The following is a 9218-nucleotide window of genomic DNA, read 5'->3' as shown; positions in this document are numbered from 1 at the left end:
CAGAGTCCATCATTCCTTGTCATGAAGAGAGTAATGCTTCTTTTTTTTGTGTGTGTGTAAACATTTTTTATTTTCAAAATTTTTCATTAACAAACATTTCATCTGCTTCATTTGCATATAAGTCAGAGTCCATCATTCCTTATCATTCTACCTATACAATAGGGATATTACATTTCTGTTTGATCTTTAATCCATTTATAAATTTTTTCCCATCTTCTTTTGTGTATCTTCTCATTCTTATCCTGCAACCTTAAACTTAAGTCATCCATCCTGGCTAGTTCTAGTATTTTATTTATCAAATCTTTTCTTGTAGGTAATCCTTCTAGTTTCCAGTGCTTAGCTATTAATATTCTGAGCGACTGGCATTAAAGCTGTGAGCAAGCGATTTGGCTACTGCATAAATTAGCTTGCTCTGGAGCCATCCTGCCTGAGCTCAGACAAAAATCTGTGAGCCGGGGAGTAAAAAACCGTGAGCTAGCTCACACAAACTCAGCTTAGAGGGAACACTGGTTAAGAGAGAGAGAGAGAAGAAAAGCTACTGAACGCAATCTACCAAAGAGAGAGAGAAAGAGAGAAAGAGAGAAAGAGAAGAAAAGCTACTGAACACAACCCACCAAGAAGCTCTTGCAGAAACCCAGTCACTGCTCTCAGACTCGTGAGTAGTTCCCACCAGTGCTCCCTCTAAGCTGAGTTAGTGTGAGCCAGCTCACAGTCTTTTAGCCTCCGGCTCACACATTTTTGCCATAGCTCAGGAAGGATGGGGCTCCAGAGCAAGCTAATTTATGCAGCAGCCAAACTATCTGCTCACAACTTTAATGGCAGCAGCTCACAAAGTAGAATTTTTGCTCACAGGACTCCACAGCTTAGAGGGAGCATTGGTTCCCGCTCATTTCAATGGGGCCATGCAGGAGAACATCCCCCACATTAGGGCCCCCCAAATAGTGTAGCGTTGGGGTGGACTTGAAATGGCAATCGAGGGCCCTGCATGACCGAGGGCCTTCTCCGGGCTGGCCCCCAAAGATCTGGAACTTTCTCCCTAGGGAGATTCATCTGTCCCCCTTGGTTGCTGTGCCGACTTTCTCCAGTGGGTAAGGATTCTTTTGTTCCATTTGGCATTTCCTCCGTGATCCCCTCCTTCCTAACCAACGAGTGCATTTCATTTATTTTACTCACATTCCATATCCCCCTTTTTCACTTGGACTCAAGGTGTATGAAATAGAGTGAGTCAATACTATCGACCGGATGGGACACTCGATAGACACTGCGGTGGGATTATTATGTTTTGTCTGTATTTTATCTCTGCTTCGTATGTTTGTAAACCCTGTTGTTTAATGGTTCTCAGGATGTGCGTTTGGAAGGGTTTGTTTTGTTCTTCACGGGTTTCACATGTGATTGTCATCCTGCGTGTTTTACATAAGAACATAAGAACATAAGAGATGCCAATGTTGGATCAGGCCAAAGGCCCATCCAGTCCAACACTCTGTATCCCACAGTGGCCAGAAATACCAGTGCCATCAGGAGGTCCACCAGTGGGGCCAGGACATTAGAAGCCCTCCCACTGTTGACCCCCCCCCAAGCACCAAGAAGACAGAGCATCGCTTGCCCCAGAGCCCCTATCTATACCTTGTGGCTAATAGCCACTGATGGACCTCTGCTCCAGATGCTTATCTAATTCCCTTTTGAAGCCGTCCATGCTTGTAGCCGCCACCACTTCCTGTGGCAGTGAATTCCACGTGTGAATCACTCTTTGGGTGAAGAAGTACTTCCTTTTATCCGTTCTAACCCGACCGCTCAGCAATTTCATGGAGTGCCCACGAGTTCTTGTATTGTGAGAAAGGGAGAAAAGTACCTCTTTCTCTTCCTGCTCTTTCCCATGCATAATCTTATAAACCTCAATCATGTCACCCCGCAGTCGTCGTTTCTCCAAGCTAAAGAGCCCTAAGCGCCTTAACCTTTCCTCATAGGGAAAGTGTTCCAACCCTTTTATCATTCGAGTTGCTCTTTTCTGCACTTTTTTAAAATCGGTAGCCGCCTCGGTGGCCTTTGGGAGGGCAGAAAGGCGGGATCCAAATTTTGCTAATCAATAAATAACAAAAAATGTGCAAGGTTCTACCCACCCCGGGTAAAAGAACTTATAAGGTGATACACAGGGCTATTTTGGGGCAGGAACGCACAGGGACGGAGTTCCGGCTGGCTCCTAAACTGGCCACACCCAGCAGGAACTCATTAGCATAATAGGCCACACCCAACAGCAGAAACTCATTAGGATTGGCTACATTAGGGGTGTGTGGCCTAACAGGCAAAGGAGTTCCTGCTACAAAAAAAGGCCCTGGGTTTTGACAACAAACAAGGTAAACAGAATAACAAGCAAAAGGTGGGTGTGGCTGGATGACCACATTTCTGGTAACATGGGGTGTGTGGCCTTATATGATAATGAGCTGTGCAGTCATGGGTGTGGCCTATTATGCTAATTAGTTCCTGTTGGGCTTTTTCTACAAAAAGAGCCCTGGACACACAAAATCCCAGCTTCAGGTCTAGGCTAATGGGGTCTGAACTTGCTGAGACAGAGAAGGGAAAAGGAGACTGGGGTCGTAGCGGATAGCGAAATGAAGGCGTCAACCCAGTGTGCTGCTGCAGCGAAAAAGGCAAACACTATGTTAGGGATTATTCAGAAAGGGATTGAAAATAAAATGGCCAGTATTGTAATGCCGCTATATAGATCTATGGTGCGGCCTCATTTGGAATACTGTGTACAGTTCTGCTCACCAGACCTCCAAACGGACATTGCAGAGATGGAAAATGTACAGAGGAAGGTGACCAAAATGATTCCAGGGTTGGAGCACTTTCCCTATGAGGAAAGGTTGAAAAGTCTGGGATGTTTTAGTGTAGAAAAGAGACGACTAAGGGAGAGACACGAGAGAGGTCTGTAAAAGGATGCATATGGTGGAGAGAGCTGTCAAAGAGAAATTTGTCTCCCTCTCCCGAAATACTAGAATTCAAGAGCATCCCATAAAGCTGACGGGCAGGAGGTTCAGGACGGTCAAAAGGAAATACTTCTTTACACAGAGAGTGATTATCACAGCCCAGAAGATTATTGGCTGCCCTCTCCCATTCTTGGAGGAATTGTATAGTTCTCGATGCTTGAAAAAAGCAAAGCACATTCTGCAGGATTTGTCACACCCTGAACACTCCTTGTTTGAACTGCTGCCTTCGGGTAGAAGATATAGGACAATTAAAACAAGGACAAACAGATTAAAAAAACAGTTTTTATTCGAGAGCTATTATTGCTTTAAATGCTGTATGAAGTTGGAATTTGGGTAACGTTGGTGGTTTAGGTTGCAATGTGAACCTTAAGGGAGTGATGGGATGGTTGTGAATGGTTGTGTGAGTGTATATGTGTATGGCTGTAGATCACTGAAATGATTGCACCTTTAATTTCGTTGTACTGTGTACAATGACAATAAAGTATATAATTATTATTATTATTATTGTTGTTGTTGTTGTTAAAATGTGGAATTCGGTGCCAGGGGGTGTAGCGATGGCCACAGGAATAAACAGCTTGAAAAGGGAATTCGACAGATCGTGGAAGATAAGTCTATCAATGGCTGCTAGCCACGGTGGCTGAGGGGAACCTCCACATTCAGAGGCACTAAGCTGCTGAATCCAGAGCCAGGAGGCAACATCGGGGGAAGGCCTCGGCCTCTGTGCCCTTTTATTGGCCCTCCAGAGGAACTGGCTGGCCACTGTGTGAGACGGGATGCTGGACTAGATGGTCTTTCACTGGTCTGATCCAGCAGGGCTCTTCTGATGTTCTTCTCAGGGGAAGGCCTCAGCCTCTATGCCTTGTTGTTGGTCCTCCAGGAAAACAGGTTGGCCCCTGTGTGAGACAGGAGGCTGGACTAGATGGACCCTCTCTGGTCTGATCCAGCAGGGCTCTTCTGATGTTCTTCTCAGGGGAAGGCCTCAGCCTCTATGCCTTGTTGTTGGTCCTCCAGGAAAACAGGTTGGCCCCTGTGTGAGACAGGAGGCTGGACTAGATGGACCCTCTCTGGTCTGATCCAGCAGGGCTCTTCTGATGTTCTTCTCAGGGGAAGGCCTCAGCCTCTATGCCTTGTTGTTGGTCCTCCAGGAAAACAGGTTGGCCCCTGTGTGAGACAGGAGGCTGGACTAGATGGACCCTCTCTGGTCTGATCCAGCAGGGCTCTTCGTACGTTCTTATGCTTTTTAGAGAGCTGAGAAGGAACTGCTTGTCTAGAGTAAGGCGCTGCTGTTTTAAATCCTGTGCAAAGGTTTTGGCTAACCGGTTCGGGGCGGCCTCTCGTCTCTTCACGGTGTGGCTTCTGTGCGGCTTCCGAGAGCTTTGCTTTCGAGCCGCCTTGGAAACCCCATTTTTGAGGAGGGAAATGTGCAGAGGGGCTCGACTACGAAGGGCTCCGAGCAACTACAGCTTTGTAAAACGCCGGAGAGGGAGGCCCTGGGAGCTGCTACACTAGGGAGCTTGCAAAAAGCCAGTGGGGAAGATGAAAGCGACAGAAGACTGGCGTTTGCAGAGAGAGAGACGGACAGACAGGTTATATTTAGCAGCCCACAAAGCAATTGTGCCTCTTACCTCTGCAACCAAAGGTAGGAGGCTCTTTTTTGTGGTCTGAGCTCCTGGCAAGGGACTGTTGGGTGTCGCCTCACGAGCAGTGTTCCCTCTAAGCTGTGGAGTCCTGTGAGCAAACATCCTACTTTGTGAGCTACTGGAATTAAAGTTGTGAGCGAGGGATTTGGCTACTGCGTAAATTAGTTTGCTCTGGAGCCCTCCTTCCTGAGCTAAGACAAAAATGTGTGAGATGGAGGCTCAAAAACTGTGAGTTAGCTCACATTAACTCAGCTTAGAGGGAACAATGGTCATGAGCAGAGGAGGTTTCTCGGGGGCTGGCGCTTCTGCAGGCCAAACTGGGCCTTGGCCCAAGTTCCAAGCGGCAGAAAGAGATTCCTTGTGCCGGCAACTGGAGGTATTCCCATTAAGATCTGAAATAACACCACGCTCCGTCCCAGCCTAGGGGAGTTGAACACACTTTTGATTCAGACAGAGCTGGGGGGGTGGTGGTCAAGAGGGTGTGATAGGCTTAAGCTAACAAATTAATTATGATAAAAAAATTGACCAATAGACCATACACGTTTCTATAGAGCAACACCTGGCTCTATAGAAAACAAAATTATGCATTTATTTCTGGATGTGTGTTATTGTACAACAGGAATATTGACCACTGAGGAAGGCCCGAAGGGGCCGAAATGTGAATGATCTATTGGTCAAAAATGTTTTACCCATCAATTGGACATGAAGAAGAAGAAGAAGAAGAAGAAGAAGAAGAAGAAGAAGAAGATTGGATTTATACCCCACCCTTCACTACCCAAGGGAGTCTCAGAGCGGCTTACAAACTCCTTTCCCTTCCCCTCCCCACAACAGACACCCTGAGAGAGGGGCTGAGAGAGCTCTCTCGAGGACTGCCCTTGAGAGAACAGCTCTGAGAGAACTTGCGACTGACCCAAGGTCGCACCAGCAGGTGCATGTGGAGAAACCTGGTTCTCCCAGATTAGAGTCTGCGCTCCTAACCACGACGCCAAACTGGCTCTGAGGCAAACTCTGAAATCGGAAATGGGCTTTCTGAGATCTGCCTCCCGGGGTGGTGGGCAATGTTCCCTCTAAGCTGTGGAGTCTTGTGAGCAAAAATCCTACTTTATGAGCTGCTGGCGTTAAAGTTGTGAGCGAGCAATTTGGCCGCTGCATCAGTTAGTCTGCTCTGGAGCCCTCCTTCCTGAAGTAAGACAAAAATTTGTGAGCCGGAGGCTAAAAAACTATGCGCGAGCTCACACTAATTCAGCTTAGAGCAGTGATGGCGACCCTTTTGGAGACCGTGCCCAAACTGCGACCCAAAACCCACTTATTTATCGCAAAGTGCCAACACGGCAATTTAACCTGAATGTTGTTCAGTCGCACAGTCGAGTCCGACTCTTCGCGACCCCATGGACCAGCTCCTGTCTTCCGCCGTCCTCTGAAGTTGGCTCAATTTCATGTTCGTTGCGTCGATGACACTGTCCAACCATCTTAACCTGAATACTGAGGTTTTAAAAGGAGCTGCGGTGGCTCAAGTGGTTAAGACGCTGAACTGCAGGCTGTGGAAGGTCAGTAGTTCAGCAGTTCGAGACCCGAGTGTGCCGCATGACGGAGTGAGCTCCCATCTCTAGTTCCAGCTCCTGCCAACCTAGCAGTTCGAAAGCAAGAAATTGCAAGTCGATAAATAGGTACCACTTCAGTGGGAAGGTAACAGCGTTCCGTGGGCCTTGGTGTTTAGTCATGCTGGCCACATGACCACGGAAACATCTTCAGACAACGCTGGCTCTTCGGCTTGCAAACGGAGATGAGCACCGCAACCCTAGAGTCGGATTTGACTGGCTTTCGAGCAAGGGAACCTTTACCTTTTACCTTTTTAGGGAATGTATGGGAGCTGCGGTGGCTCAAGTGGTTAAGACGCTGAACTGCAGGCTGTGGAAGGTCGGTAGTTCAGCAGTTCGAGACCCGGGTGCCGCGTGACGGAGTGAGCTCCCGTCTCTAGTTCCAGCTCCTGCCAACCTAGCAGTTCGAAAGCAAGAAATTGCAAGTCGATAAATAGGTACCACTTCAGTGGGAAGGTAACAGCGTTCCGTGTGCCTTGGTGTTTAGTCATGCTGGCCACATGACCACGGAAACATCTTCAGACAACGCTGGCTCTTCGGCTTGGAAGCGGAGATGAGCATCGCACCCCTAGAGTCGAATTCGACTGGCTTTCGAGCCAGTCTTATTTATCGCTTTTACTGAGGTTTTACTTTCGAAAAAAACAACCCATACGTTAACTTAAGATGATCCAAACAAAGTAAGGAAAGCAATCCCAAATGCTTTCATTGACTTAAAATCATTTGGCAGAGAATTTGACACTTTAATGACAGTCTGGGCCTAGCTGGGACGATGGCACGCATGCCCACAGAGAGGGCTCTGAGTGCCACCTCTGGCCCCTGTGCCGTAGGTTCGCCACCACTGGCTTAGAGGGAGCACTGGTGGTGGTGGTGGTTGCCAACCTCCAGGTGGGGCCGGGAATTCTCCTGGGGTGACAGCTGATCTCCGGACTCCCGGGATCAACCCCCGGCCTGGCAAACGGCAGCTCTGGAGGGGTGAGCATTGTGGCATCGCAGCCCTCCCCCAAACCTTCCTTCCCCAGTGGCCACCCAATCTCCAGGAATTTTCCAGTCTGGAGTTGGCAATACGGTTGCCAGTTGGCCACTGGCTGGGGACGAGGGGTTGTCAGATCTAGGCTGGGAAATTCCCGGAGATTTGGGGATGGGGCCCTGGGGAGGACAGGGAGCTCGGTGGGGCACAAGGCCACAGAGTCCGCCTTCCAAAGCATCCGTTTTCTCCAGGGGAGCTGATCTCTGTCGTCTGAGCTGTCGTTCCGGGGGATCCCCAGGTCCCACCTGGAGACTGGCATCCCTAGTTGGCAACCCTAGCTCTGGCCAGGCTCTGAGCCGGGGAGTACTAGCGGCAGGGCTATTTTTGGGCAGGAACGCACAGGAACGGAGTTCCGGCTGGCTCCCAAGTTGGCCACGCCCAGCAGGAACTCATTAGCATAATAGGCCACACCCAACGGCAGAAACTCATTAGGATTGGCTACATTCGGGGTGTGTGGCCTAACATGCAAAGGAGTTCCTGCTACAAAAAAGCCCTGGGGTTTGACAACAAACAAGGGGGGTGTGGCTGGATGACCACACCTCTGGTAACATGGGGGTGCGGCCTAATGTGCTAATGAGCGGTGCTGTCAGGGGTGTGGCCCAATATGCTAATGAGTTCCTGCTGTTGGGTGTGGCCTATTATGCTAATGAGTTCCTGCTGGGCTTTTTCTACAAAAAGAGCCCTGACTAGCAGAACCCCTGGGCCTGCTACTTCACCCCTCTCGCTTAGCCCTACAAGTGGATCTTGGCTGGTGGACCAGGAATGTCGCAGCTGTCACTGGGGTAGAGGGCTGGTAGGGCCCCTTTGAAGTGGACTTGTGGGTCCCTGCCATGGATTCCAGCGTGGGCCCAAACTGGATCACTTTGGCAAGACTCTCACTGGGACAGAATCATATTTCATAGAATCATCGATTTGGAAGCAGTGTTCCCTCTCAGCTGAGTCAGCGTGAGCTAGCTCACAGTTTTTTAGCCTCCGGCTCACCGATTTTTGTCTTAGTTCAGGAAGGGATGGCCCCAGACTGCAGAGTTCCCTCTAAGCTGAGTCAGTGTGAGCTAGCTCACAGTTTTTTAGCCTCCGACTCACACATTTTTGTCTTAGCCCAAGAAGGATGGCTCCAGAGCAAGCTGATTGATGCAGCAGCCAAATCGCTCACTCACAACTTTAATGCCGGTAGCTCACCAAGTAGCATTTTTGCTCACAAGACTCCACGGCTTAGAGGGAGCATTGGTTGGAAGGGACCTCCAGGGTCATCTAGTCCAGCCTCCAGCACAATGCAGGAAATTAACAAATACCTCCCCCCCCACAGCCACAGTGACCACTGTTCCACACCCAGAAGATGACAAAAAACCCTCCAGGATCCTAGGTTCGCCCGAGGTGAGCAGCTAAGTGTAAGCATGGCTCGGTATATATATTACAGAACTCTGTCTCTCTTTTTAAAAGCTTTTTTTTTTAAAAAAAATGGTGATCTATTAATACTGAAACACAGCTGCTTGCAGGCTGAAGTCTCTGCCGAATGCACAAAATGGAATTGTTCAGGAGGGTATTCTAAGAAAGGGAACAGGGCTCTAGTTGGAACGGCTGTGATTTATTATTTTTTGGGCAGTCTTCTTTGACGGTTGGTTGTATATATTTTATTAATTATTTGTTGACCTAAGATGTTCATCAGCCATCTTTCTCTCTTTCGGAGCTGACCGTGGCTTGCGATAGAAATAAGACACGCAACATCGGTGACATAAAAATACAGAAATCAAAACTGAAGATCACCATTTAGGACAGCTTTCGTATTTTATTTATTATTTTGTTATGGCGTCTGAGGACATTGCTGGTCGTTGGCGTCATGCTGTTCTCACGTTTTTTAACATTGTGCGATCCGCCTTGGGTCTGATCGAAAAAGACGGACTGTGAAAGAAAGAAAGAGAGAGAGAGAGAGAGAAGGAAGGAAGGAAGGAAGGAAGGAAGGAAGGAAGGA

The sequence above is a fragment of the Gekko japonicus genome, unplaced genomic scaffold (assembly GCF_001447785.1).
Source record: "Gekko japonicus isolate JY-2015 unplaced genomic scaffold, Gekko_japonicus_V1.1 scaffold992, whole genome shotgun sequence".
Lineage (NCBI taxonomy): Eukaryota > Metazoa > Chordata > Lepidosauria > Squamata > Gekkonidae > Gekko > Gekko japonicus.
Note: the sequence above shows the minus strand (reverse complement) of the source record.